Source organism: Topomyia yanbarensis, chromosome 2 (assembly GCF_030247195.1).
Source record: "Topomyia yanbarensis strain Yona2022 chromosome 2, ASM3024719v1, whole genome shotgun sequence".
NCBI lineage: Eukaryota > Metazoa > Arthropoda > Insecta > Diptera > Culicidae > Topomyia > Topomyia yanbarensis.
Genome location: NC_080671.1, coordinates 235,910,746 through 235,937,021, shown reverse-complemented (window position 1 = coordinate 235,937,021; position 26,276 = coordinate 235,910,746). Strand labels below are relative to the sequence as shown.

General features: G+C 37.0%; 1 protein-coding gene and 1 long non-coding RNA gene across 3 annotated transcripts in view; both read right to left on the bottom strand.

Moving 5' to 3' along the window:
- Window positions 1-26,276, bottom strand: part of LOC131682967 (uncharacterized) — a 646,631-nt gene that overhangs the window by 211,645 nt on the left and 408,710 nt on the right. The window lies entirely within an intron of this gene.
- On the bottom strand, window positions 19,881-23,061 carry LOC131682969 (uncharacterized). Of its 2 annotated transcripts, XR_009304290.1 has the most exons (4): window positions 21,049-23,061; window positions 20,807-20,989; window positions 20,612-20,752; window positions 19,881-20,557 (listed from the first exon to the last, which is right to left on the bottom strand). It is a non-coding gene; the product is annotated as an uncharacterized LOC131682969 (long non-coding RNA). The 2 variants fall into 2 exon arrangements; XR_009304289.1 differs by having other exon boundaries at window positions 20,612-20,989.

The window sequence follows — 26,276 nt, the reverse complement described above, 5'->3', positions numbered from 1 at the left end:
AACAATGAAATGCTCGTGTTTGAGCGCAACGAAAATTCGGATTTAGTGCCTCAATTGTCGCCCAATGCGTTGAACAAAGATGGCAAATAGAAACATGGTGAAAATAAGCTTATTACCCTATAAGTTAATGGTATGGGTAACGGGGCGTTGGAGCGGGACAGAACGGTTCGAACGGTACATATTAGAGACAGCAACGCTATGTTCGCGCTAAAATTATAAAGGTGAGGGCGATTGAATCCCAATAACGACCAACAAAAAAAAATAAATTTAATTTTTTTTTCAGAATGAATAGACAATTTTGTTATCCTGAAGGGTGAATTTTTAATCGGTTTGATCGTATCTCTAACCGTTTCTGCAGAATACCACAAATGGCGCGCAGTATCTCAAAAGGTAGACAATCAGTGTTTGCCTCTAGTAACGTTAGGAGAAAGGTTACTTTTTTAGCCTCACAAAATCATGTTTTCATAAAATCATTTTTACTGACTGATTCTTTTTAATAAGCCAATTGTTATTTGGAATATTAAATACGACCTAGACCTGCTATTTCGATGCTGTAGACTAATTATTTTGTGATATGACAATCTGATAAAATTAGAAGTTAACAAAAAGAATGCTGGACAAATTCGAAAAATTAGATTCCTCAAAGCACAATGTCAGTCAATTAGATCAGTTTGAAGGTATTTGTAATTAATAAACAATTTCGCAAATGCAAAAATATATTACATAATATCACATTAATATATTGACTTGCGGTTTGAATATTGAAAAAATCATAATTTTGTCATAAAAAACCCTAAAGCTTTGGCGGTCTGAGGGAGTGGGAGCTAGAAAACTGGAACTTGTGCTTCTAATCAAACAAAACATTACGCTGCTCACTACACTACAGTGATTAAATCATGACAATATTATAACCGATTTGGTTAACCCAACATTTATTCATACATAGAATCTCGACATCAACATACCATGATCAGCCTCTTCATGACTTTACAAGTGTTCTCAACAAATTCCTTTGTTGGTATTAGAATTAGCTACAACTTTACTGAATAGAGTAAGTCTCTATTTGAATTTGTTTGGAATCGAAAAAACGCGTTTGGAAATAACGAAAATATTCCGAACTAACCGCAAAACCAATGGTTTAGACGCTATTAATACAGAGCACAAAAATAACATTTTAAAACTCTACACTGTTTATGTTCACTAAACAACCAAAAGTTTACAATTTAGTTTACCATAAGCAATTTCGAAAAAATATTATTCTGCTTAAAATTTCAGATATAGTAAGTATCTCAGAGCTAATGAGTATTCAATAGAAAATTCAGCCAAACTGCAGCAAGTTCTACTGCCCATGATCACAAATCATTTCCATAAAAATTAATAATCCCAAATATATGACAAATATGTGATCATGAACAGTATATTGCAGGTGAGTAAGTTTGACGATATCTGTCATTAAACACCAGAAAGACAGAGTCTGCGGACCTGGAGCGCATTTTGATTGAACCCAAAAATGTTTGAACGGAGCATCCAGCGATAATGATAGTAATACCAAATACAAATTTACAAAACATATTTGTATTTGGTAATACCATCATAAACCTAAAATCTTAGAATATAACTTTGTCAAAAATGCAATAAAGCGTGCAACACGCCAGAAATAACAGATATGCCATAACCGGGAACTTTCCCTTATTATTTGATACTATCGATTCCGCTTACAGGCAGCAAAAAAATCAAGAGCCAAAACTAATACCCTTCAAATCTGGCTTTTTATGACGATAACATCTGAACATTAAGGCCACTTATGTTGCTATGCTAGTTGCATCAATCATTTTACAACAATTTGAAAGAAACCTGTAAATTTTCATTGAATCTGATGTAGTAAAACGTGTCGTTCAAATATATCTAACAAAAAGCATCTTTCAAATATAACATCGCGATATGAACATCATATCTTAATCAGAAAAAAAAGAACCAGAAAAAAACAGGGAGGTAGCGGAATGGGCTTGAACCGGCCAATTAGCACCAACCGTTTGTTTACTCCGTAGCGCGTTTTCGAACCATACCGTACCAACAGACAGTCACTTGGTTGAAATATAACATACATGAACTTCTTCTGAGTGCCATAAGTTCACCGAGTTACGACTAGTAATTTTAGGGGAATTACGAATAAAACCGATCCCCTGCGACTTTCTCCATAAATAATTTTTTTCTTCATTTTATTATGACAGGTTATTATTTGTACGATTATGTACAGCATTTGAAGACAAATTAAACTTTCATTAGTACGTCAAATGTAACAAAAAAAACAAAACAAACGACAGCAATGTTAATCGTCTGGGTGTTAGATTTTGCTGGTGGATGTTATGGTTTTAATCAAATTAACCCTCTAGTTCCCAACACCGCCTCTAGGCGGTCTCTTTAAAAATCTAAATAAAACTACTAAAACATGATTGTCTGTTGTCATCCGCACTAGTATTTCTTCCCAACGCTCACACCTTTCATACACACACATTGTTTGAATAATCGTAGCTTTCTGTTAAAGGAAATTGAAGCTCAAAGTTGAAAATTCGATGAAAAGGTGGAAAAAAAACTATTTTGTGTTTAGTGGTAATCTTCATTAAACAAATTTTAACTATTTTTGGAAATTTTAACAACAAAATTTATTTTTGGGTAGCCTGTAGCATTTTATTTTTTTTTGTTTTGCTGAGCTGTAACAAAAACATGCTATCGTCGAAAGCAATCATCCCTGCAAAGTTAGACTCCATTTAGAAAGTTCCATCTGGTGATTAGGGACCATTCACAAATTACGTAACGCGTATAGGGGGGTACGAGAAGTTGTGACATATGGGGGAGAGGGAGTAAGCCAGATCGTTACGTAACAATTTTTTTTCGAGGAATTTGTTACGTAATAGGGGAGGGGGGGATAGAGAAATTTATGACAACTTGTTACATGGGGGGAAGCAGGAGTCAATTTTGGGCAATTTTTGCGTTACGTAATTTATGAATGGTCCCTTACCTATCATTGAGAATGGAATTGGCTTTAAATTTCCAAGCACAAACGTGATTGGAACACTTCAGTGAACCACCTGTTTCTTCTCTTTTTTCTTTTAGACAATACGGTGCACTTGCGCTGGGCATGCCATGCTTGTGGATAAGGGCCATTCATAAATTACGTAACGTAAAAATTGCCTAAAATTGACTCCCCCCATGTAACAAATTGTCACAAATGTCTCCACCCTCCCCCCCTCTTCTATTATGTTATTCATTGAAATTTTTTTTTTCTTCGGTGAAAACATATTACGTAACGATCTAGCTTACTCCCCCTCCCCCTATGTCACAACATGTCGTACCCCCTCCCCCCTAAAAGCGTTACGTAATTTATGAATCGTCCCTAAACAACTGTTTTCTTCGTTCCTTAGAGCGTTGCAGTAGTTCTGTGTAAGGGTTGGGGTTTAGAGATAAAAAGAGGCATGAGTTCTCGCTCCTCCGAGTTTTGTTAATATTTTTTTCATCAGCTTATATGTCAAACATAAAATTTCAGAAACAAATAATATAGAGGAGCCCGGGGCTAGTTGGCGGTTGGGGTAAGTTGGCGGAACCCCTTTTTCTCCGTTTCTATTAGACATAAAGCGTTGTCTCTCGTTGTGTACCTTAAGTAATGTGAAACGCATTATCCAATGTGTTTTTGTTGCGAAACATTATGTTTTGTAGAAGCTGTGGACGATATTGTGTTTTTGAGCATAATTTGTAAATTTTCTTAATTTTAAACATTTTGTGTAATTTAAGGTAATCGTTCGGGATTTTCGATAGTGCGTGAAAAGAGGCTTCAGCATCCGTATAGATATTATGCCTATTCATACCCAAAAGTAATTTTTTAAATCATTTTTTATAAAATATGCGGTTAGGGTAAGTTGGCGGTAACGCACACGGGGTAAGTAGGCGGTACTATTGATAATGCAAAAATAGTCATCATATATTTTTATTTCTGGAATTCACTCCAAAGTAAGAGAAACTTTTTCTTGTGTCTCTCGTCAATGAAATGGACAATTATTTCAGCCAAACACCTGAAGAATTTCGTAAATTTGCTTTTGAATATGGAGTACGCATCGAAGTCAAAATGACAGGGTATTGAGACTGAAATATAATGAGATATGTCGAATACTATACAGTTTTATTGAAAAGACTATCGGCACATTCCATTTGGACCACTTATGTGATTGTATTCCTATTGAATTGCTTATTTTCTGGCAGTCCGCCAACTTACCCCATGCATACCGCCAACATACCCCGAGGCTGGGGTAAGTTGGCGGCTTTTCCGCGTTACTTTTTTTGTCTCTAGAAATGAAGACAACGTACCAAACATTTCTTTTTTTTTTATTTCGTTTATTTGACACGGCTCATAGCGGTAGCTTAACGGAGCCGTGGATCTTTTATGTGTTTACAATATGTAAAAAATAAAAATAAAAACAAATATCATTGTTTGTCCGTTGGATCTCGTGCGCGCAACTTTTTATTGCGAGCGGAGACCTTCTTTCGCGACTCGCCTACTGCGTCATGGGGACCGTTAAATTCTCTCCTGTCCTCTGTATCAAGGTCATCATCGTTAAAAGTGCCTTGGTGCTCGCGACCAGATGTTCTTTCCTGCTTCTTGCACTTACGGGTGACCAATGTAAATCCGTCGTCATTCTTATTATCTTCATCACCGATGTTACTTACAGTTGTTTCAGGGGTGCTGGATGCTGCTTTGGCAGTTGTCAATATAGACTGAACAGCTGCCACAAATTTGGCAACCGTTTGTGGTTCAGGTATTGGTATTGAGAATTCTTTTTTGGGTTGGTTTTCCGTGGATTCGTTGGCAATCAGTAGCGATAAATTCTCCTCTGTATCTTCCGCGCAAGGTTGTCCTTAGTGTGCTGTCTGATTACAATACTTGCACGTAGGAGTTTGCCCCTCATGGGTGCATAACGTAGTTTGATGAATAGTAGCTTCGTGGGTTTTAAGTTTTATAGTCAAGTGGGAGGGGATAGGTCTTTCGATCCGCATCCTCACCACAAGAACACCGTTAGGTGTAACCGGGAAGAAATTTCTCCACGTATCACGTGTAACGAATTCTACTTCTCCGTATTGCGACATGTATTTTGCGATTAGATCAGGAGGGGTATGTGGTGATAGGTCATGTAATTTTACATCTACATAGTCTTTTTCTATATACACGGGAATCTTAATTCCAACTTTATCACTTTCAGCCACGTGCTTCAAGTTGTTCTGCAAAACGAAACGTTCGGCTTGTGCTAACGTGTTGAATGATATGAGCACTACATTGCGAAGATGATGATACTGAAGGTACATAACCTCCTTGAGCCTAAGCTGCATCTTCACCTTCAGCAGGTATTCCACTTCACGAAAACTCAATCTTATTGAACAGAATTTAAAGTCAACGACCGCTGTGTTCGGTCGGAGCTGAGATTTTTCGTCAACTTTACTCATGATGGAAGAATAAATTAAAAGTTTCCTTTGTTCTCGAGACAATGCACACTAGATTGAGAGGTTGCTAGTTGTTGTTCACTTGGTTCGATTGTACGTCTGACTTGGGCAGAAGTAGAAAGTAGACTGACGTACCAAACATTTCAATAAAATTCAGAGATATTGCCAACAGTCTACTATTTCATGCAACGTGTTCTATTTTGCAAGATCTACCAAAGTCAAAGCAGTAAAAAATGAAAACTGAAAACACCGCCAACTAGCCCCGGTCTCCCCTACCGTTAGTAGCACAGCTGGCTGGTTGGCTGGCTTGATTGCAGAGGCGAAAGGAGCTCTCTGGCCCGGAACTTCATTCTCATTCAAAAGTTCGGTATGGCTTGATGTCGCAGGTAAATAACTCTTATGTATGCGTTGGTGACCAACTGACATAAAAATAAATTCGCGTTAAACAATTACCAAGACTTGAACCGACAATCAATATCTCACCAAAGAAACCCCTTTACTAACTGCGCTATAGCGACACATGACAGTGTCTTCGCAAAGTGACATACATAAGTTTCGCTTGAGCGTGAACGATTCAAGCGTATTGAGCTGCGGCCCGTGCATGGCATGGGTATGGGACATTGCAAGTTGACGTCATATGAGTAAAAATGCTCGAAGATATGACACGCTCACTTGCACTGAATCGGAATAAAAAAATTTCTATGTCCATGTAAACAAGCTCGCTGAGCTGTCATTTTTTCGAGCATTTTTACTCATACGACGTCATCTTGCAATGTCCCATACCCATGCATGCACGAGCAGAAGCTCTGCGCTTGGATCGTTCACGCTCAAGCGAAACTTATGTATGCCACTTTGCCACCACACTCACAGAAAAAAATATTTTGTAATTTTAAGTTTATTTTCATGCACATATTTGGAGCATGAATATACATGTAAAATTAAGTTTTACCACAAATACACACGACTTGTCGTGCATTCGTTGAAGGAATTGTATTATAATTTTACACGTGGATTGAAAATTACAGTTTCTTTAAACGGTAAACCAATGCACTTCAATGTATTTTTATTCGAATACTGCTGTAAAATGAATGACATGTAATATTACACGAACGAAAGTATAAAATTGTATACTGTTTGATGCTCCAATTGGTTCTAACGTAATTTTCAATCAAATGTTTGATTCAATCTTTGTATGTTTACATTCGTATTGATTTACATGTCGTTTAAATTTCATTATTTTTTGGTGTGCGTGTTATGTATCGCGTTAGCTCAGTTAGTAAAGGGGTGTCTTCGGCGAGACAATGATTGTCGGTTCAAGTCTCTTGGGTAAATTATTTTAACGCGAATTTCTTTTTATGTCAGTATGGTCACCAACACATACGTAAGAGTAATTTGCCTGCGACTTTAAGCCATACCGAACTGTTATGAGAAATATTGGTCAGATAGCTACTTCCCCTCTGCAATCAAGCCAACCAGCCACCAGCTGGTGCTGTGCTACTACGCGGTACGTTAGTTGTTTCTGAAATTTCATGTTTGACTATACTTATACAGCTCATGAAAAAAAAACAAAACTCGGAAGCCCGAAAACTCATGCCTCTTTGCATCTCTAAGCTCAAACTTTTACACAGAACTACTGCAACGCTCTTTGGAGCGAAGAAAAAAGTCGATTAAGAACAAACATGACATGCCCCCCCCCCCCCCCCGCATTGGAAAAAAGAAAAAAACAGGTGGTTCGCTGAAGTGTTCCAATCACGTTTTTGCTTTGAAATTTAAAACCAATACCATTTATAGTCTAGAGAATTCGTTGTGGTGGTTCTGACATTGTGTCCACCAAGTCCGCTCCCGTCTTTTTCGCGTTTGCACGCAATAAAATTGACTACGTTATAAAAGTTATTCATCTTTGTATGCAAAACCCTTCGTTCATAATTTAGGAAATATTTCTAAACAAATCAATCGTGCGAATGCTCTGTGTACGATTACATTTTCACTGGATACATTTCAAGATAAATGCCGTAGCTTCGTCAGTTTTAACTATTTTCACATACATGTTTAACAAACATATGACTACTAGGGTGGCACAAATTTTCATATTTAAATTCGTGTAGACAATTTCCTATGTGTTCTAAAAAATGTACAATGCTAACTCCGGCAGATACTAGTACAGTGTACAACTTTTCCAAGAAAAGTAATAGGCTACGACTTCTGGTTCAAAAGTTATTCTGTATACCCACAGTGTCTATATCGTTCAAGAAAATTTAATTTATCTGAATATTGAAATTCAAGAAAATTGAATTTATCAAGAAAATTGAATTGCTGATATTGCAAACAAGTTAGCCAACCTCTCAATTATAAAATTATTATTATGACAGAGGAACAACATCTCATAGTAATTTTCTGGCTAATAAAATTTTAAATGGTTTAACCTGTAGGAGAAGTATGATTAAAACCGATACCAGAAGCTTTAGATACCTTTTCTGAGTTGTCACAAAACCAATAAAATTATATTTTTTGTTTAGAATACTTGTTTGGAAGGTTCTTGGCAAGACCTATTTTTGTGAGGTCCTCAAAAAAAATTTAATAAAAAATAGTTTTCGCTACACTTTATCATTGAAAATGTAATATGTACGTGTGTTCAAAGTGAAAGTAAGTGTTATGTATAGATAAGTATATGTGATACAAATATGTGCATATTGTAGCTTCATCACGGAGTAAAAGGAAGAGAGTGCAAAAGTTTAGTGTTATAAGCAAGAGTATTTCATCCTATATGATTTTTTTATGGTATGGATGTTTTCAAATAATCCTTCCGAACATCATTGCAACCTTCATAAGATATTTTGGCTGAAAGTTGAATGAATAGCGCGCAAGTCTCAGGCAGAATGACAGATAATATTTCGTGCCGTGCCGTTGGACCTTTGTCCAACTGAAAAACATCTGAACGCCAAAATCTCATGTCAAATTTGCTTTGACAATCTATTTATTAATCTTTTACACTACTAACGTCTTCTTTGGAGAGTTTTTGACATTTGTCAGTTGGTCCAACTAGCGAATCAAATTCGTTAGTTGGACATAGGCTGTGGGCCAACCAGTGAATCACGACTGTATATTCCTCATTCATGACTATAATACAACCCGTGCAAAAACGGCTTTCGTTGATAATGGTTTGCCTCAAGGCGAAATGGATGTCGCAATAAAATCACCTCCCCGACTAAAAATGAACCCACCCTCCGCAACCGGGCCATTTGTAAACTTTTCCGGACCGAAGACAAGAAATGTTTGGATCTATTACAGATTTTTCGAGTTCTGATGAAGCAATATTCGGCGGTGACAGAAACATCAATAATCAATAAACATCAATCAGCCCTGATAAGCTTCTGGTGGAGGAAAATAATTTGAAGCACGCAAATTATATTGCTGGCTACGGGCCTTTTGCAAAGGAGTATAGTGTATATGTACCTTCTAATCGGGTTGAATGTGACGCGGTCGTCCTCATGTTAGCTGTTTTACCCCTTTATAAGACAGTGGCAACTATATTGTCACCTTTTCTTTTCCTGCATGGACAATACAATTAACTCGATTTTGAATAAAATACTCTACACCCTATAAGTTGGTGATCAAAATTTGTAAAAACAAGTATTTTTTATCCGAAAACGCGGTTCTTGAGTTGCAAAAATTACAAAAATCAAAATATAATGAATCTGAATAGGTGGCAATATAGTTGTCTCAAGCCCATTCCAATGAAGGCTTTGAATTACTTTTGAAATGTTTCTCTTCTTTCTGAGCTTGCAACATCAGCTATGGATGAAAAACAACAAACAAACAACACGAAGTCAGAGAAATCGGGATTAGATCATCCAAAAAAATACCACCGCCTGTGGTCTGTCCTAGTGCCTGAGAGCTAAATGGTTTACGAAAACGGGAATCGGTAAGCAAAAATTCCTATTCCTGTGAGAGTACACCGCTCAGCACCAGCTAAATAGGATAATTCGAAACGACTAGCGCCAAGAAAGGTAGTTGTAAAGACATGTCGGTCATTAAGGTCAGCACCTCTGGATCGTTTCGCGTCTCGGCAGGTGACGATATTTACAGTAGACATCAGCAAGTTAGATATACCGCGAAAGTTGGACAGCAAGCAAAAAACAACAGCAATGGGAAATCTACGAACAATTAACACAATATAAAAAGAGTAAACACACAATCCCTACTGAGGTAGTACCTAACAGTGACTGCGTAAGTTGAAGGCTGGTAGGAACAAGAGGTTTAGATTTAGTCGGTAAGTTTACTACAAATCACTGCAGTAATCCGCACTGCCACGAGCCACAGGCAGCGCTGTCTGTTCAAGATTCCTTCTCGATAACAGACATTGTCCCAATTTGTTGAGCTGAGTCGATTGATACAAAAGAATAGGGCCTCCAGACCTGAGAAAAGATCTTCAAAGTTTGAGGGTTGCTATACCCTTCTTTTATAAGAAACGAATAAAACCAACCCCCTTGAAAATGTCCTGAGCACTGGCCTGAACAGAGGTGGAGGTAAAAACAGTGAATCTAGCAATAACAAAAATGGTTACATAAAAACGGGCATAACGGTAGCTAGCTTAAGCTTTCGTTTGGATTTCTTCCTATACTATCCTTAAGAAATAGAGTTTCATAAAATGTGTTTACCGGGCGGTGGCAACCCAAGTAGCAAATCGCAACTAGTTTTAATTGTCTAAGTACAAACTATGTTGCAACGAGAGAACAATACAGTTATTTTTGTTGTACTGGTTGAACATAGATAACATCAAGGTTATTTAATAACATATTTTGTCACCAAATAGTCATTTAAGTTGCCAGCTAGAACATGTTCATTAATGTTCCGAACTGGTTGCTGATGCTGCAGAGCTTGTTGAAATTTAGTTGTGATTTTGATTTTGTTGTATGTATTTTGACACTTGCACAGTTGTCAAACACCGAAATTCTTACTGAAAACGTTTCAGTTTACAAAGTCGTATTCGTGTTATACGAATGTATCCGTCACATATCATTTTTTTTTAATAGCCCGCCTCTTACCCCCACACCAAAAAGCTCACAAACGGAGCCCCCTGGTAGTGGACACATCAGTTCTCAGCGTACAAAAAAAGGTCAGCACAACAAAACAAAGTTACGAATCGCGGAAACGCTGAGAACAAAAAAAACAATACGAGACCGACAAAACACAAAATTTGACAAGAAGCTACGGCGAGTACCCAGCGGAATCATTACGCCTTTCAGCGCAAACTCACACGTATTAATAAAATGCTTTCGCAACATTGAATCCACTAGTTCACAATTAATGCTAGCAAAACAAAAAATAAGTTATATTTTTGTTGGCATTACATTGCGAAAATTCACCGATGACACTTCGTGCGCTCCACTTGATATTATAGAAGCATTGAGCTGTACGGTGGCGCCAACTATAATATGTTCGGTGTATCGGAAAAATATAAACAAATGGCATGTATGCTATTGCTGATTTTAAACGAAGTGATTAAATTCCTTCAACACTGATTATATAATTGATATATTTGAAAATAATTTCGGAACTAAGAACAAGAAAGATAGTAGATAGATCGGTATGAGTAGTATGAATTTGAGATATATCGCTTACTTGGAGTACCTTCCGGAAACAATAGAGAAGTTAACGTGATCTAAGGAGTACTCCTATTTAGCAAATTTCTTGTTTAATAATTAGAGCGTCTGAAAATACTAGCCCATGATATGCAAATTTTGAAAATTTGTCTAATAATTCAAAAAATTTCTTGAGAATTCCACCCGAAAAGGGACCGTTTACAAAGCACGTAGACAAAATACCGGCATTTTTGGACCCACTCCCCACTCGTAGACTCAAGTAGGCTTTTCCTAACAAAAAAGTCTTTAAAAATGTTCCACTACCACATTTTTAATGGGTATTTTGTAGCATTTATTTGACAATTGGGATTATTTGCCAACTGAGTTGATATAGAATCCTTAACTTTTTTTAATTGTTGAATTCATGAAAAAAACCTACGCTTGAATTACGTTTTGATATTTTTGATAATTTATGAAAAAAAATTACCTTATTATGAGGCTAATTTTTGGTTAAATAGGTATGAAAAACAAACAAAACTGTGTTGCCGGCCATCAAACACTCTCAGTTCCTATTTTTTCGAAAAATATCAAAGTTGCAAGTAAATTTATTTTTCAATTTGTAATCTCGTGGTTCACTCGCGGAACATATGTGTACCACTGGTTGCGTTATTTCCAATTTCAGTTCCTGTAACCATTGAGTCCTTATTCCTATCCATTCATTTGTTATAAGATGCACAAGTATAAATACATATGATTTACCGTTGGTTTAAAATAGCTCCTATTTTAGTGGAAGTTGTTTATTTTTATTGCGTCCTGTAATAATATTTCCTATTTGTAATAATGCTTCTCATAGAAATATGACCCAATAGTTCAACTATTAAGTATTAATGCTACTACTGCGGTAAAAACAAGATTTCCTTTTAAAATTTCTCGTTACAATCATACATGTTTACATTTTTCCGATACACCTTATAGTTGGCGCCACCGTACAGTTCAATGCTTCTATAATATGAAGTGGAGCGCATGAAGTGTGACAGGTGAATTTTGTCAACGTAATGGAAACAAAAATTCAACTTAAATATTATCTTGCTGACCTTTAGTTATGAATTGGTCAATTCAGTGTTGCAAATGCTATTCATCAATACGTGTGAGTTTGTGATTCAAGGTATAATGATGATATGTGCCTGATACGCGAGTATGACAAGAATACGACTTTGTAACTAGAACGTTTTCAGTAAGAATAGTATAGTACAGGGTCATATTAAGGAAAGGTATATTTGGATGTGAACTAAAAATTGTTCGATGGAGCCAAACCGTACGCTGGAAAGCAGTTGTTCACAAATCAAAATCTTTGCTCATTGATATAAATTTGCTCGAAAAGCGAATTGTTTCGCATTCACCAAAATCACATCCTACATTTGGCCCTGGATGGCTAGAAAGCCATGTTTCTTATATGCATCATTTTCTAATGTATTGGAAATAAAACCTCAACCGGCACACGAATATTCATAAAAGTCTAGCGGTAAAGCGATTTATGTTCCTGATTTATGATAAATGTGTGATTTCATTGAATAATGTTGGATTTCTGATATGATTCGGTTTTCTCCTTGAAAAAATGAGTTTTATTTTGTTGATAATTTGGTTTCACTAAGAGCGCGTGAAATAATATGAAGTGGAATAAAATATCACTCGATAGACCCTGATGCGCAGTAAAATTTGATGCTTCATTGTCAATTTTTGATATGAAGAATGACACTACTGTTCAAATTTAAATAATCAACATATATTTTAACTTGGTCTTCATTTTCATTTCCACTGGTAACATAATCTTAACATATTTATAAGAAAATAAGTAACTTTTCAGTTGCGATTGACAGTCTAGGTGAACAAAAAAATGGTATGATTAAGTAATCTTGTTGCGACCTGCATTCAACATGTTGACAACAATATGATTTCATTTAGTTATTCTCGCATGGTTATTCCAACGAAACGGGAACAAGTTTTTACTGTTTTGCTCAATCATAATCATGTTGAAAATCGGCCTAAAACTGCGCTTTTTAGGTCGCACAGGAAGTTAGATGTCAGTCACAACAGCACCTATTTTTTGTTGCCAACTGGTTGTGAAATAGTCACTGAAACAAAAATTGCTACTTGGGAACTATATCGCCACCTTTTTCAAAACAGTTTTTGTTACGAAATAAATGTAGATTCTAAACTAAGTGAAAGAACCGTGTTTCCATTAATATAACATTCATTATTGGCCCCAAACTCTCGGCCTTATCAAGGGTTAAAGACCCCATGCTTCAGTCAGGGAAGATACAGGATGTTTGCATTCAACATCAGTGGCAGCTGACAGGAATACGTCATACGTCAACTTAGACTCTTATCGGGTGACCTTCGTCGGTTTTGCTCTACCTACCTCCTCTTTGACAATGATCGTCTACCTGTTCGCCTTTTTGTGCCACGGGTAACGAAATGCAAAAATTGTAAACAATCAGGACACACAGCCTCCCATTGTAGCAATAAGGTTCGTTGTGGGAAATGCGATGAGAATCATGTGGATGACTTCTGGGGGAGGGGTGTCGAAAAGTATCTTTACAGTGGGGGAAATCAACATAATCTCCCGACATGATGATCTAGTGCGAAGAGAAACTGAAGAGTTCCCTTCAGGGACGCTATAAGGGATCTTTCGCAGAAATGCTGCTTTAAATAGCTAAGCCACAAGTCTCTACAAAAATCTATACTGGCTTGTCTACTGACGATGGTGACTCTGATGAACACCAGGAGGGAACATCTTCTGCTGCGCCTAGAAGCAATAGAAAAAGGAGGAACTTTTCCTCTCCTAAGATTCGTTGTAATGGTCAGAAGGTGTCTCTTCAATGTCCTACAAAAATAACAGAACTTACTGGTGCAAAACCGAAGCAAACAGCTCCTGGTCTCCGAAACCTGAGCTCAGAAAAGAAGTTCCCAGCACTGTGGACCGTATTGTTACAGAACACTCTCTTAAAAGCATCCTGGTAAGCTTTCTCACTGCAATAAAAACATTCTTAATGCAGTTGACTGCAAAATAGCCCCTCCTTTCAGCGATTGTCTCCTTCGATAGCTAATTCGAACGAGGTCACGGATTTGATCACTGTTTAACAGTAGCATTAAAAAAACATTATCCCGAAACTCGATCCTTTTAAAATTTATTATGCGAAACATGACGTACTTCAGAAATAGATTTTAATTTTATTTGCTTGGATCGAGAACACTCTTACGGAAGAGTACTTTTGGTGATCAAAAAGTGCTATTTTTTCAATAGAATTGACCTTCCCTCGACACCAGGCATTGACATTACAGAACTCTTTCCCGCACTGAACTTAGTTTTAGTTGATTTTAACTCCCACGGCATAGCATGGGATTGCTTTCATGATGATGATAATCGAAATCTATCTCACTCCAAAAACTTTGTGATAACTCCATTGACCATTTTGAACACCGGTGAAATGACAAATAGCATGGGATTGCTTTCATGATGATGATAATCGAAATCTATCTCACTCCAAAAACTTTGTGATAACTCCATTGACCATTTTGAACACCGGTGAAATGACACGGATCCCTGCTCCCCCAGCGCGCCCAAGCTCCTTAGACTTGTCCCTCTGCTCGACTCGGTTAGATTGCATGTGGAAGGTAATTCCTGATCGACACGGCAGCGATCCTCTGTCAATCTTAATCACTATTGCTAACGGCTTAAGGCCAACGAGTACAATCAATATTTCGTCTGACCTCAAACGAAATAGTGATTGGAAGAGCTAAGCATCCTGCATCCGGTAAACTCGAGTCCATGCAAGACCTTCCTCCGGAGGAAGAGTACGGCTTCTTGGGTGGCTTTATTCTCGACACTGCTATTCAAGCTCAGAAAACGTGTACCAAACGCGAACTCTCGTGGAAGGTCTCCCAACCCGTGGTGGGACAAAAAGTGTTGAAACGTGTACGCGAAGAAGGCCACCGGCGTACAAGATCAACCGGAATGGCGGGTTACCTGAGCCAATGAAAATTTTTATGAAAGCCAACAAACGCTTACTGTCGCTGGTTCGTTGACGGATTAATGAGAGAAACCGAACCTGAAACAGTACTAACGAGGGAGTTGGATATTCGATTTCGCCAAGAAGGTTTGTACGGATTCCGCCCCGGCACAGAAGATCTACCGCCCCCCTTCCCCCGCGGACGATAATGTAACAATAAAGCCCCAGGACCAGACATAATCAAATTTTACTTGTTAAAAAATCTGCCAAGAGACGTTTGTTGAATTAATTTAGTATGTTTCTTAAGAGTAACCTTGTCCCTCATGGCTGGAGGCAAGTGAAGGTCCACGCCATCAAAAAAAAAACCAAGAAGAACAGCCTCCGATCACAACTTGTATGGACGGATTGAAATACTGTCTTCTATTCGGAAGTTAATCGAGAAAATGGTCCTGTTCTGTCTCGACAATTGGGCCGAAGCAAATAACTTACTGTCAGATACACAATTTGATTTTCGTAAAGGCAAAGAGACGAACGATTGCCTTGCGTTGCTCTTAATAGGAATTCAAATGGCATATGCTAACAAAGAGCAGATGGCATCAGTTTTCTTACTGACTCAGGGGGCTTGTTGTCTGAAAAACATATGTATTTTTCGCAAAGTTATTTGTCGACATCACGAATTAGCTACGTGGACCTTCCCCAGGGCTCATGTCTAAGCCCCCTTCTCTACAATTTTTAAGTGAATGACATTGACAAATGTCTTGTCAATTTCGTCACGCTAGGGCAGTTTGCAGATGCCGTTGTGGTATCTATCTAGGATAGGATCCGCCAGCTGGCTTCTTCTTATATTTTACTAATCCCTGTTGAAAACGACATACCCCCACTCGACCAATGTTTCCAAAATATTGGTTTTGTTTCGGTCGTATATTTGTTCTGATTAAAATATTCTATATTATGCACCAATTTCATGCTTCTGGAAAAATCAAAGATTGAGTCTTTATATCCGCATTTAAACGATCATAACATTTTTTCCATCGGAATACAGCAAAACAAAATAATATATATTCGTTGTTGGACATTACGAAAAATATCTTCATGCCTCTTCATTTTTGTAAGTTGCTTTCTGAGTCAAGCAACCTCTGTCACAAGAATAATCTTCGCTGTTCGGATTTATTTTAAATATTCTAAAACTACTTTTCTGCAAGGTTTAATTTTTGTTTTGGAGCAATGTATAGGTTTGTTCCAGTACTACATATGATCGTTTCGGAGAAAACAGCAGTAGAAAATACACGCTCCTATTTACACCGATGATCGATTCAATTGAAAACTGTAAAATTCAACTGTATCGATAGTACCAAAGGAAGAACAAGAAGCGACTTCCGGGATAACTTTCTCCCTGTTTGCTCAGTACTTCCAATTTACTCGGTACTGGAACAAAGGCAATTTTTACATGAAGTTCCAAATATTTTCATACTTTCGCTACACAGCCTGTTGATTTCGAAAAGAGGCATTTCCGCATTATTCCGCACACAGAACAGAATCCACGATAACCGCGCTACCGGATCTCTCGGGAACTTCAGTTCTGGATAATATGTTTGATTTCGTCTGCCAAATAATGCCTGCACTTCATAATTACAGACGGATGTTATAGAAAGAAAGCGGTATCTCGAGAAAACAAAAAAATCAACACAGTTAACAATCGTCGTTTTATGTTTGATATCACAATATGACAACACGTCCAAGCAGCCCTTTAGTACTTTTAGTTTCCAAGCCGAAGGTTTGCCTATGTCACTTTCGTCCAATCACGAGCTGGTTCAGAATTGGTTCAAAAACAGGGGACAGAGCTGGCGGATCCTATCCTAGGTATCCATTACAGATCCCAGTGCTGTCGATTTACAAGGACCATTGCAAGATGTCTTGGACAATTTGCCTACTTGGGCCCTCCAGATGGGTATCGAATTCTCCAAGGAGAAAACTGAGCCAATCGCACAAACATGCGCCGTGCATTGTTCCACCAGATCTCAACTATCAAATTACCTTCAGGCCCGAGTAAGGTCATCCAATGTCCCGATGCGGGATGTACTGGCAAACCGCGATCTCCTCTATATATCCCTCGTATGTAGTTTCCTAAAAACCATCAATATATAGATTTACCTGCCCCTTTTATTTTTATTATCATTCTCAGAAGTGTCCTCTTCCACATATATCGTACATCCTTGATGGTTTGATGCAAGTGACACGAAACATCTCTGTCGAAAATGTTAACAAACGCGGAATTTGCAGCACAAACATCACACGCGCAACTCGATATGTTGCCGGTCGTCATCTGACGAAGACCGCCCGAGTCTGTAATCGATGCCGTTCATCTCCCGTTAACTTGAACCCCTATTTCTAATTCCAAGGAGTTATTCTCCCCTCTCCATCTGATTTTTTTTGAATTTATAATAAAAGCAACGTTCGATTTTTAAAATAACAAAATGAAATTATTTAGCTCATGCACTAAAAAATCAAGAAGTTTTCACCTTCATCATTAAGGGGTTATATACAAAGTTGGAACTCAAAAAATCGAATGAAAATTATTGAATATTCACACACTTTTGAAAATATCTGTGCGAAATTTTATCCAGGTCGGAGAACTAGATTTCAAAGTATAGCCGGTTCACAGCGCGCTGGTTCTTTCGCGAATAAGGTGAACACAACAAAATTAAACGCCATTATATCGGAACTAAGTTTTTTGAAAAGTACCGTTGCGGCGAACGTGATTTCGCAAAAACTACTCATCCGATTTTCATTTTTTTTTAATTGTTTGTATTTACACTTGTACTTGAACGGTTGCTTTTTCATTCAAAAATTATCAATTCTTTGCAATGATTTTTTGTTTAAAACTCCATTTTTTGATCAACATAATTTTTTTGAAGGAAATTCTTTTTTATTGGGAAACCGCTCCAATCAAGTTTACCACAATACATTTTTCTTAAATAATCAGTTTACTTTTTTGATTTCAGTTGAGCGGTTCGGCTTGGAGACCGTTCATTGCAAACCTCTGCCAAAAAATACGCTTCGGGGATGGGCCAGAACTCCGCCAATCTTGAATATTTTTTTTAATTCAGCTTGTTTTTTCGAACTTCGAGAGTACTACCACTACTTTTTCGAATAAAATTTGCATCATGCACTTTAAAAAAATTACGAACTTAGCTCACTTTTTCGCCACAACTTTGTATATAACCCCTTCATAGAGGTATATTTCAGTCCCTAGGGTGGCTCAGCTTGTTGAACAAAACCTATGTTAAGAGTTAGCATATTATGTACTAGACTACCGCCCCAATACCTCAACAGTAACAGTTCCAGGGGGTTCGTTTAGGGCGTATGTTTAAAAACAGGGCATTGCCATCACCAAACAAAATTCACATCAGATTTACAAACCATTTTGTAAGTTTCTATCACAGGGTGTCTACTATAAAGTAGCCTTGCTTTATTGGTATTATTGATATATCTCATGAAGTATTCAGACTCCCATATGAATCTTTTACACCATCTTTCCAACATGATTCTAAATATTTAGCAAGTAAAAAATGGATCGAGATATAAAAATATTCAATTTGTTTATACTAATTTCCGAACTCTTAAGTTCAATAAAAAATCCAACTTTAATTTTATTTTCTTTCTATATATTGTAAAGTTTACGAGTTATCATTATGGTTATTATGGTATATGTACAAATTTAGTACTTTTAGCACCAATTTAGTACTTTTCGTTATGTTTGCATTCACGCCGCTCATTTTCCGGTCCACTTTCCGTATAGTGGCGTTATAGTTTTCGCACCCCATCAATGTCTTTGCGCCCCATCCAGGTTGTTGCGCCCTATCCAAGTCGTTGCGCCCCAGCTTTAAATTGGCGACTAACCAGCAAATATTCTACAACAACAGCGCTGTTTAGTTCACTTCAAATCAGTGTTCAAATATGTCACTCGGCTTTCTGGGCGACGGTCCACGGCCTGACAACTATCTCCCGTAATTTTTGACATAGAGCCAAAAACTTTATGACAGTAGCAAGCGACGTACGAATTTTTTCGATGTGTTGATTTTTCGCGAAATGGCACACGTTTAAGTGAAAAAACGCCGAAAATCGACACAAATAGTTAATTTATCAAAAATTAAGCAATATGAAATTAAAATCCCTCGTACGTCACTGGAGAAATCAATTTCGAATATGCTTTGAAAATTTCAAAGTAATCAAAAACCATTATTTGTTCAAGCTACATTTCCTGCCAACTCAAAAAAAAAGGGTTCGAGAAAAATGCGTTTAAAGTTTTCAGTACACTCGGGGTTTACATAAGAGGCGTTGCGGAAGAATTGAAGAATTTGAAGATTTATATCTTGTTTCCGTCTTCCATTTTTTTGGGATATTATTTTAAACATCATAAAGCACATTTTAGACTAATAAATAAAAGTTCGACCTTTTAAAAAATCTACGGTGGTGTAACCCCTTAAATGCCCATTAGACTGATAAAGGATATTGATACTATTTTCATCCTAATTATATTATAACCCTACTCATTTGAAGCCTTTGGTTAGAGAAACGTCTGCCATCTTTTTTCCTTTCATTGCCTCAAATGGCATTGTGAATATTAAAGCACTCGAATTAAGTTTTCGTTGCGTTTAAGCACCAGTATTCGACCATTTTCCGTCTTAATTCAATCTTTGCAAAAATAAAATCAACGTTGTCCGCAATACATTCTCACAGACATGTTGTTATGGGCTTCGCTTTGGCTGATTGGCAAAAGCCTCAGCGGCACCGACTAGCATGGACTGAAAATGCCACCAACAAAATACACAAAGCCAAAATCTATAATCGCATCTCACTTATATTCTTTTCTCCCTCGATTACATCCTTACAATAATATTCTATGCTTGCTCCCTGCTTGTCCTATTGCTACACGCATACAATGGTCACTTTTCCTACTCACGCACACGATCATCATCTTTACCGGCCGAGCATCACACCGTCCACACGTCATTCCGGTTCACCTCGATTCGCTTCGCATCATAGATTTCGTTCTGGCGGCGATTTCGAGAACGCGGATCTGAATGATCTCGTTCCTTGCTTGGAGTGATCGATATCGGATGCACGACTAAATGTGCACACTCCTTACTCCCGCGCTGGGCGCACCTTAAAAGGAATTTCAAACAAACAAAAAGGCCCTAAAGGGCAAGCTGTGTTAGCCCTTTCTTACGATATACTTCTTAGGATACCCTTACCCTCTTGGGGGCGATTGTTTGCTAATGACCGTGAACCGAATTGCCCGTACTTCCTCTTGTCCAACCACCGACATAAAGCTCTCGCACCCTTATTATTTCTCGACGTCAGCGCACTTGCATGAATATGTATCGTCGGAAGCTGAGCGACTGCGAGGGAAATTATCAGTTGGATATTGTGCTCGCTGTCGGTAACGCTTACTAGTCTGTCACTCCCAAATGTGTCCTGCAATCGTCAGCGGTTAGCTTTACAACTTTAATGATTCGAACATAACCTTACTTGGTGACAGAAGCACGGAGTGACGTGATCTGAGTATCCTTTTGGACGCTTTCGTTTCCGATCCGATCGGCTCCTTTCAGTTGAGTGTAATTTAAGGTTTGTTGCTCAACCTGTCCAATTAGTGAATCGCCACTATTAGTGCTGCAAGCGTAAGCGGTTAGCAGGGCGATTTCAATAATTTCAACCTAACCTTACTTGATGGCAGAAGTACGTGGTAGCGTGCTAGTTGAATGTCCTTTTCTTTCGTTTGCTGGGCGAACCGATTTATTTATTCGACCTCCGTGTGTTGATTTCGCCGTTACTGCTTTTCTGGAACCGGTCTGCTGTCAGCTTCGGTTTCTAAGCGACGCCGTCGAATAAGGTTCAAATTGGTTTTGCCTGCGTACCGGGAGGTTTGGATAATTGGCTATATGTTAGATTGTGTCTTTAGTGCTTACCAATTCCTTCAAACAACGACGGTCAATACGATTGATGGGACGCAGGTTTTCCCGAGGTGTGCTTGTGCCAAGGACAAAATGTCCACCGTACCAAACGATTTGGCACAACCAAAACTGCACCGGCTACCTTCTAACACCAACACTACACGAATGACGATTTAAGTTTTCCGGTTCTCTTGCCAACCTTTCTCCAAGGTGTGATGCAGAAATTACATTGCTTGTGTGCGTGATGCTGGCTGCGTGCGTTTCATTATTGACGTGTGGCGGGATGCCAGTTTTGCTGATTTTCCGCAGTTTTGAATGTTGCGCTTCTGACTTATTGGACACCAGATGCTATAGATTTTGCTTAATCACTACGTACGTTACAATGTTTAATTAAAAGTGTCTTAATATTAGTGCTCAAAAGTCTATTAATTTGCTCCACCAAACGTACATAGATTACACACTTAGTTTGAATTATTGAGTACCGGAAAATTTTACTTGGGTTTTAAACAGCAAGCCGTTCAGTATTTAGTAAACCAATTCTGCTACCAAACTCTCCGCAACATTCCTTTTTTATCCAAGCGCCAAAAATACTCAGAAAACTTTCAGCTGAGAATTGCTGACTTATTCAGTAATTTGATCATTTAATTTGACGAATTGCTAGTGAAAGTAAATTTATCAGCTTTTTACTAGTTGCACAAAAAATTTAAAGACGAACAAAAGAAATCTTACATTTCCTGAACATGATCACGAATTTTAGCCCGGGATTTATGAACACAAAACATTTTCATTATCAAAAAATCGCTTGTTCTTAACAACAATCAATAATGTAGAAACAAAACAGGCCTGCCTATGAATGTTATTAAAAGCTTTCCTCTTGGAAAAGCCGAATTATTTCCACGGTTGAATCTACACTTTTTCGCGGTTGAATCTACACTTATTTGCACTACCCGGCTTCTTATTATTATACTTGCGAGTCAAATCCTTTATCCAAAATCGTCATGTGTAAAATTGCCCTAGTCAATGAATAAATACTCCTCAAACATAATGACGACCAGGAAAATCTCACAATTACTGCTTTCACTGGGTTCTGTTGAAAATTCATGATTTTACATTTCTTACAAAAGAAATGTATAGGATTCGCTCAAATTTTGAAAACTTTTCCCGAGGCCCGGAGGGCCGAGTCTCATATACCAATCGACTCAGCTCGACAAATTGAGACAATGTCTGTATGTGTGTGTGTGTATGTGTGTATGTATGTATGTACAAAATGTCATGTAATTATCTCAGCAATGGCTGAACCGATCTAATTGAAATCAGTTTCAAATGAAAGGCCTAACGTTGCCATTTGACACTATTATTTTTGATTTTCGATATGTTGTTTACTTTCTGAGATATGAGCGATTTTGTCAAAACATAGCAGGTTTTTTGCAAATAACTTTCGAACAATACAATATTGTCCCACAAACTGCACATAAATAGAAATACCTTTCTAACAAGCTATAGATTGTCTAAATCTGTGCACGAGCGGAAGAGATATTAACCATTTTATATTTTTAGTCCTCGCTTACCAATTTCCACTAATTAAAAATGAGATTGTTTCATACAGAGTATTGCTTTACTGGTGTTTTAGGGGCAAAACTAAACCGATTTTGAATATCGGGGTATGAAAACACATCTGATTCAAGGAATTCGATGTTGAGAACATTTTGTGAATTACCTTTATAATAAATGAACTATTTCTCAAAAATCAATATATTAGTTCACTTCAAATACAAAATAATGTGTTGATAAAGAAACATTGAGTTCTAGTATTTATTCCTTGGATTAGGCATTGCGTTCAATAATGAGGTAAATGTTGGATGATATATCAATACACAGATCAACAAGTAATTCACCTAGTAGTGAGATAAAAGATTTCTAGTATAATTATACTTGTGGCGTCACCGAAAGCAACTGTATGTTTGAAGCCCAAAAATCTAGCGAAAATTTATCTCTTTTGCAAGATTTTGGTTATACTGGTTATGGCGCAAAAATTACTACTTACATTATTTATGATAAGAATGTAAGAATCAATATATCATAATAATATACCTATAAAAATAATGTCACTGCATTAATCATAATTTGCCATTCCTCACACGCCCCCCACCACCATCTCTCTCTCTCTCTCTCTCTCTCTCTCTCTCTCTCTCTCTCTCTCTCTCTCTCTCTCTCTCTCTCTCTCTCTCTCTCTCTCTCTCTCTTTCTCTCTCTCTCTCTCTCTCTCTCTCTCTCTCTCTCTATCTCTCTCTCTCTCTCTCTCTCTCTCTCTCTCTCTCTCTCTTTCTCTCTCTCTTTCTCTCTCTCACTCTCTCTCTCTTTCTCTCACTGTCTCTCTTCTATCGCATCTATCTAGCTATTTCTGCATCCATTTCTAAGTTGTGTGATAAGATCTTCTGCCAATCTGAAATATTTATTAATTGTAATTGCGAAGGTTTGAGAAAACAAAACTATTTTTTGTCTGCTGCTACATCAACTCAACTTTAATTCAATTGTATTCGAAGCCTGTATCTACACTATAATTAAGGAAATTCATGGCTATATCAGAAAAATATTTGGTTTAACTGGGTAATATGAAAGTTTGACGATGAACATTTTCAAAAGAGACATTCCACGTGCGATATTTACACTATTCGTATCTCTATTGAATTTTGAATGAAACATATGCTCAATGAATGAAAGCTGAAGCCAGCAGGATTGAACTTGTCATCAACGTTTCGAAGACAAAATGCATGAGAGGAAGAGGTTCTAGAGACGACAATGTGAGCCTCCCACCCGAGTTCGGATTGACGGTGACGAAATCGAGATGGTCGACGAATTCATGTATTTGGGCTCACTGGTAACCGACGACAATGATAACAGCAGTGAAATTCAGAGACGGATCTTGGCGGGAAATCGTGCCTACTTTGGACTCCTTAGGACGCTCCGGTCGAACAAAATTCGCCGCCGCACGAAGTTGATTATCTACAAGACGCTGATTAGATCGGTGGTCCTCTACGGCCACGAGACCTGGACTATGCTCGTGGAGGACCAACGCGCCCTTGGAGTTTTCGAACGAAAGGTGTTGCGTACCATATATGGTAGCGTGCAGATGGAAGACGGAACGTGGCGCAGGCGAATGAACCATGCGTTGCATCAGCTGCACATTCGTTGTATTGGTACGAACTTTCATCAAAAATAACGGATCAAAGACCAAAAATATCCACAAATTAGATGCAGGAAAAGAAGTCTCCCAAAGTACCCACTCTCGATGGGGGATGCAATTACAATGTGTCTTCTAACTTATCGTCGTCCATATCTGGATACACTGAGTAGTTTGAACCATTTCTTTTTCACAGTATTGGTCTGTATATGACTTATTTATCCATATTTCCTGCACGAGAATTCGGAACGAAACAATATGAAAGCTATGAGGATGAATGGAAAGAGACTGCATTGCAATCAACTGATTGCACGGCTTTTATGCTATCGACATAGCCTAGACATTTCACACTATTTACTTCAATGCAAATAAAAACTTTGAAATATCTACCTGTCTCATTCACGAATCGCATTCTCCCTGTCGTTCTCTGTGCAAGGGGCTTGAAAGCACATGTGACCTTGTCTCACTTTACTATATTCAATTGCGCGTTAAAATACTGGACCAGTAAATTCTATTCTGTACATAAATTTCGGGAATATGTGATCAAAAAATAAATTTCGAATTCCTAAGCAAATTGAACGTTCCAGGTTCCTGATAACTAATTAAGGTCCAACAATAAAGTAGAAACACCAGATAATCTTAAAACGACGCCGTCAAGTAAAGAAGCATGAAAACAAAAAGAACAAAACCAAAAAAAGGATGGAAGCCCTAGAAAGTCCATTGCATATTTATTAGCCTTTTCTCAGAAGATGGGATTTTCAAAAACATTTCAAAACTTTCTGATGCAATGGTTCTCAAATTCGTACAATCCGGTTTATTCATTTTCTTTATTCAAAAATGTTTTTAGCTTCATATATATGACCATTTCATTTTAATTAATTATTTCATTCCAAATCTTTTTATTCGTTTTGTTCATCTGCGTTCATTTTACTTATTTTATTCGTTTCATTCTTTGGATTCACTCTAATCAGTTTATTCTTTTTGTGCATTTTACTCATATCATTCATTTAACTTATTTTATTCATTGTTTTCATTGTATGCATTTTATTCATTTTTTTCCAGTTTATTAATTTTGTTCAGTTTCTTCATTTTAATAATCTGACTACTTTTTCAGTTTTAATCATTTCATCAAAATAATTTATTTGATCAATTTATTTCTTTACATTAATTTATAACCTTTTACCATTGTATAATTTTTCATTGTTATCAATGCATTTTATTCTGCTCATTTTCTTCTTTTTATTCATTTTATCACTTCAGATCATTTTGTTTATTTGATTCGTTTGTTTTATTTATGCATTTCATTTATTTTTTACTTTATTCATTTTGTTCATCCATTCTTTTTATTCATTTTATCCATTTCATTAATTTGATTCATTGTATTCACTGGATGAATTAAATCAATTTGATTCATTTGATTCATTTGGTACATGTGATTCATGTGCTTCATTTGATTCATTTGATTCATTTTATTCATTTGATTCATTTGATTTATTTGATTCATCTGATTCATTTGATTCATTTGATTCATTTAATTTTTTTGATTCATTTGATTTATTAGATTCATTTGATTCATTTGAATAATTTGATTCATTTGGTTCATTTGATTCATTTGATTCATTTGATTCATTTGATTCATTTGATTCATTTGATTCATTTGAATCATTTGATTCATTTGATTCATTTGAATCGTTTGAATGATTTGATTCATTTGATTCATTTGATTCATTTGTTTTATTTAATTCAATTTGTAGGTATGAGTCAATTTAATCTATTTTTCTTATTACTATTTCTAAATATAATCTTAATTTTTATTTGATAACCTAATATAATTTCATTCGTGTATTTTATAATTTTGATTTACAATAATTTTTCTACTCATTTTATTAATTTAAAAACCTAGTATTTCATTTTTTGCTTTACTTTTTTATTTCGGTCGTTTTGTTGATTTCTATAATTTATTCGAGATTTTATTCGTGCAAGACTAGAAACTAGGGTTGGGAAAACCGAGGCATTTTGAGAAACCGGTATTTTCGGCATTGAAAATGAAAAAAACCGGTAA